Genomic DNA, 6,000 nt, shown 5'->3' on the forward strand with positions numbered 1-6,000 from the left:
ATACATTTTAGAGAATACCCATTCATGATCACAGAAGCTTATGCATAAGCACTAGGAAAAAAGAGAGCTTTAAATAACTTATTCACTAAGATATTGTCATGCTGTTTGTCTCATTTGATTTGACTCACTTTTATCCTTGGAAGTAGCTGGGCAAATATACTCTCAATCTTGTCTACCTTTGCCCCACACTTTAAATATATAGTGCTGTTATGCCATCAGTTACACCTTGGTGTCCTTTCAAAACACATAGCAAACCCTTCAGCCTCACATATCTATGAATATATTCAATTCTGTCATTCTTTTTACTCACAAGACAATGATGTTGCTCAAAAAGGTGACAACATTGCTGCTCCTTGGTTGTTATCTGTCTGGAAGTAAGCCACTCATGGAGAAGAGTTATGTTGGATTCCATTGCTTGTTAGCTTTGTCACATCTTTTTCCTCTGACTATATATTTTGTGATTATGTTTTCATCATTTTTTGCTGATTATGTTACTAAGAGCTTTCTATACTGACAGTTCCTGTTTGTTATTGATTTTAGCCATGAATCTGAGTTTTGTAATAAGCAATGATCATTTGGAAGGTGGTACTACTGTTCCTCTCCAGTTGTGTATAAAAATTTTTTTTTTCTTATAAATCAGAAGTGAATTGTATATTTCAAAATGACACCAAATTGTATACTGTGTTTATTTGGGAAGGTTTCAAAACTATGTATGTGTTTTTCAGTGAATTAGTGTTAAATAGATTTTATGAATGTATTTCTCCAATCAATTTTGGTATATAAAACTAATTTTCAGTTAGCTTGGTCTAGGTGTATGATACAGTACAGTAACAGAGAAGGAAATGGCAACTTACCCCAGTATTTTTGCCTGGAAAATCCCAGGAATAAAGGAGCCTGGTGGGCTTCTGTCTATGGGGTCGCACAGAGTTGGGCATGACTGACTAAACCGACTTAGCAGCAGCAGCAGCAGAGTACAGTAAACAGTCAGCTTACCAGCTTACAAGCAGTCAGATTGCTGAACTTGGCATTCCCATCCTATATGGCAATAATATTATACACTCCAGAAACTCTAATTCTTAGAAATTATATCATCATTCAAAGGGAAGACGCCAGAATTTCCAGTCCAATTCAGCTCAGTTCATTTCAGACACTCAGTCGTGCCCAACTCTTTGCGACCCCATGAATCGCAGCACGCCAGGCCTTCCTGTTCATCACCAACTCCTGGAGTTCACTCAGACTCACGTCCATGGAGTTCGTAATGCCATCCAGCCATCTCATCCTCTGCAGTCCACTTCTCCTGCCCCCAACCCCTCCCAGCGTCAGAGTCTTTTCCAATGAGTCAACTCTTCGCATGAGGTGGCCAAAGTACTGGAGTTTCAGCTTTAGCATCATTCCTTCCAAAGAAATCCCAGGGTTGATCTACTTCAGAATGGACTGGTTGGATCTCCTTGCAGTCCAAGGGACTCTCAAGAGTCTTCTCCAACACTACAGTTCAAAAGCATCAATTCTTCGGTGCTCAGCCTTCTTCACAGTCCAACTCTCACATTCATACATGACTAATGGAAAAACCATAGGCTTGACTGGACAGATCTTAGTTGGCAAAGGAATGTCTCTGCTTTTGAATATACTGTCTACGTTGGTCATCACTTTTCTTCCAAGGAGTAAGTGTCTTAATTTCATGGCTGCAGTCACCATCTGCAGTTATTTTGGAGCCCAAAATTATAAAGTCTGACACTGTTTCCATTGTTTCTCCATCTATTTCCCATGGAGTGATAGGACCGGTGCCATGATCTTTGTTTTCTGAATGTTGCACTTTAAGCCAACTTTTTCACTCTCCTCTTAAAGGCAATGCCAAAGAATGCTCAAACTACCACACAATTGCACTCATCTCACATGCTAATAAAGTAATGCTCAAAATTCTCCAAGCCAGGCTTCAGCAATATGTGAACTGTGAACTTCCTGATGTTCAAGCTGTTTTTCAAAAAGGCAGAGGAACCAGAGATCAAATTGCCAACATCTGCTGGATCTGCTGGATCATGGAAAAAAGCAAGAGAGTTCCAGAAAAGCATCTATTTCTGCTTTATTGACTATGCCAAAGCCTTTGACTGTGTGGATCACAAAATTTCCAGTTAAGAGCCTCTAAAAGCCAATAGATGATTTGGGGTTGATTCTGAATAAAATGGGTATTATTTTAGAATGTTTATATCATGACATATAATTCTTAAATATGGTGCTGAGAATTTGCACTGCTATTTTATAGTCATATAATATAAAAGATCCTTTTATAATCTGCATAAATCTTAAAAACACCATGTTCAAAAATAATAAAAGAATAGCAGAAGAAATGTCTTTTTCATGTGTCAGTGGCACCTATAATTCCTTCCCAGACATAGTACTAATGTCTGCCTTTTTTACTTACTTATTTACTAACTTTTTGGCTATCTTTTCCGCATGATCCTCTAGTCCTCAAACTGTAGGCATATTAAGTAGTGGGGTTTCATAGAAAGATGACACCTTAACATTTTTTTTCAAAGCTGGATCCCTTTTTAAAATTGATACATTTTTGTGAATCTTACGTATTTAAACTATTTCAGCATTGCTACTATGTACAAAGAGACCCTTATGGTTGTAAAACCTGAGGCCTTAAAATTCTTCACTCTATTTCATTTCAGTTTTTTTCTAGCAAAGTGAATAATTGCCATCTGAGTTGATCTATTTCATATTGTTCTCAGCAGTAAAAACCAGGCAATGCACACTAACATATTGGGTTTCCAATCACCACCAGAGACATTCTCAATAGGTTCTGCCTTCCAAACTAAAGAAGGAGACAGGTCTACATCATCCCAAGCAGGACCATCCATTTCTGACTGCCTATCTCCCAACTACCTAGCCAATGCCACTAACTTTAGACTATTGTTTTTGCAGATAACTTCCCTTAAAATGACCAATTTTATCTTAGTTATTGTAAACCTAGCTTCTGCAACGAAGAAAAATTTGGTGGAAAGTTATTTCTCTCTGATGTTCCTGGCCAGTAGTTGCTTTTCCCCACAAGACAACTGGGGGAAACAGACTCCTTCCATGTACTATCTACACCAGTCTCTTCCTTGCTTCAACTGGCCTAGTCCTCCTTTCTCTTTAAAACTCTGAACAGTGATTACTTCTTCCAGAAAACATTATTTAAAACCTGCTTACTTTCCACCTAATATTTGATTAAGTGCTTCTTATAGGTAAGCCTACCAGCATTTTGCATTGAAGTCTATTTAATGTGTTTATATGTCCAGCTATTCTTCCAGACTTTAAAATCCTTGAGGGGAATCATTTTATTTTTCTCATCTTTTAATCCACAGGATCAAAAATGGTACCAGGGATGTAAAGGAAGTTTAGTCAATATTTGTCAACTGCTGCTACTGCTGCTAAGTCACTTCAGTCGTGTCTGACTCTGTGTGACCGCACAGATGGCAGCCCACCAGGCTCCGCCATCCTTGAGAATCTCCAGGCAAGAACACTGGAGTGGGTTGCCATTTCCTTCTCCAATGCATGAAACTCAAAGGTGAAACTGAAGTCATTCAGTCCTGTACGACTCTTAGCGACCCCATAGACTGCAGCCCACCTGGCTCCTTCATTCATGGGATTTTCCAGGAAAGAGTACTGGAGTGGGGTGCCATTGCCTTCTCCAATATTTGTCAAATGTTGATTCAAATCACAGTCAAACTGAAAAACCATTATTTAGCTCTGGCCACTGTTGCTGCTGAATTTGTTTGGCTAATATACACAGAGATACAAAATTCCTCTGAAAAACTTACTGGCCTGTTGGTTTAAGGTTTTGCTCTGACATACAAAGAGTTAAAGTGTTGCTGGCCACTCTTTGTTGACTACATACTCTAGCAATTATTTGATCATTGATTCTAATACAAAAGGGCTTGCCAGGTGGCACTAGTGGTGAAGAACATGACCGCCAGTGCAGGAGACACAAGAGATGCAGATTCAATTCCTGGAAGATTCCTTGGAGTAGGAAATGGCAACTTACTCCAGTAATCTTGCCTGGAAAATTCCATGGACAGGGGAGCCTGACAGGCTACAGTACAAGGGGTCACAAAGAGTCAGACATGACTGAGTTACTGGGCACACTCACACTCTAATATAAAACTAAAAGTCTTGAATTGTGATTAATAGACCAGTGCTATATGAAATACGTACTTATATTAGACATTTTAATAGGTGTTAAAAATTTCCTTTAATTTTGCCACCATTAACTCAATAAGGAATGTCATTAATGGATTTAACAACACTGTTATTTGGTAAATTTTTAAAAATGTCACTCACTCACTTAATACTTGTGACTTCTTATTACTCTGTTATCACTGTCTATACACTATCTGTTTCATTGTCTATACAATATTGCATTAGTTCTAAGTCACTTTGGTCATGTCTGACTTTTTGCAACCCTATAGACTGTGGCCCTCCAAGCTCCTCTGTCCATGGGATTCTCTAGGCAAGAATAGCGGATTGCCATGCCCTTCTCCAGGAGATGTTCCTGACCCAGTGATAGAACCCATGTCTCTTATGTCTCCTGCATTGGAAGGCAAGTTCCTTACCACTATCACAGCAAACTTATATGAATTTAGTTAGGAATTCTTTTGTTAGTAAAATTATTTTAGAAGGAGAGATTTGATGATATATTTAAAAATTTTTAAGGCTACCCTTTTAAAACAACTAATATTACTTCTTAGAATGTAGTCCACAGAACTCTTATCATAGTCTATATTTATGTATTTTTTAATTGCTAGTTTTTGTTTGCTTGATTCTTACTATAACACTTTCATCTGGTAACTATGCTGATTATTTGGTTCTTGCTTTGATTGTTTAAAAGTTTTTACTATCATATGTATATTAAGTTGTTTGCAAAAGAATACCCTTTACAACTGTTCATAATAGGAAAAAAAATAAAAGAAAATATCCTAAATACTAGCTAAAGGAAATTGATTAAATAAATCATTGCACATGAATATTATGAACTACTGTGTAGATATTTTAAGATATTTTAAGCTTTACTGTTAACACAATATCCAGGCACACCATGAGATAAGAAGACAGAGCTAAACACAGAATATGACCTCACTTTACATTAAAAGGCTAAATAAACATGCATAAATACATAATTTTAGGTACATTCATAATAAAAGTAAAAAAGGAAAGGAACAAAACTTCTCCACTTGGGAAAGGAGAATAGGGTGATTCTATATTATTAAAGAGCAAATTTTGTGTTTTATATTTTTGATTTTATTTTAATCTTATCTAACAGCAACAGTATCAATAGCAAAATAGCTAACATTTAGTGGTGGCTTACTAAATGACAAATATTTCCAAGTTCCAAATGTTAACACATTTAATTTTCATAAAAATACTAACAGACATCTACTATTATGTCCCTTTAACATGTAAAGGAACCAAGGTACAGGGAGATTAAATAATGTTTCTGATTTCCAAAAAGCTAGTGTTTAAAAAGGATATGAACCCAACAGTTATGGGCTGGAATTTTCTTAACTACTACATTTCATGTGGTACTTGTATGATTATAATGCTTGAATACATTACAGAAATGTCAGGAAACAGCATTAATCTCACATTTTTAAAAGTAACACCGTATAATAGGGCTACACTCATGTGATTATTATTTGTTCCACTTGGTTTAAACATAACTTTGTGCCCATTCTTGACAATGATGGCATTTAATTGGAATTATTTTTAATTTAATTTCTTTTGGTCCTGTTAGCTAGCCTACTACTTATACAAATGCCCTATTAATGCAAGTAAAAAATTGTTGCTATTTGGTTTCATAGTACTTTCTCTTCAAAATTACAGTATTTTAGATGTAGATTACCACAAGAATCACTTCTTCCAACGTATCTACTTTAAATAGTATGTTATCATGTTCCAAATGTGGTTGTTTAATAAGGCAATATCCATACAAATCTTTCTAAGATTTGGGAACTGTCTCCA

The sequence above is a fragment of the Ovis aries genome, chromosome 6, assembly GCF_016772045.2.
Source record: "Ovis aries strain OAR_USU_Benz2616 breed Rambouillet chromosome 6, ARS-UI_Ramb_v3.0, whole genome shotgun sequence".
In the NCBI taxonomy this organism is placed as follows: Eukaryota; Metazoa; Chordata; class Mammalia; order Artiodactyla; family Bovidae; genus Ovis; species Ovis aries.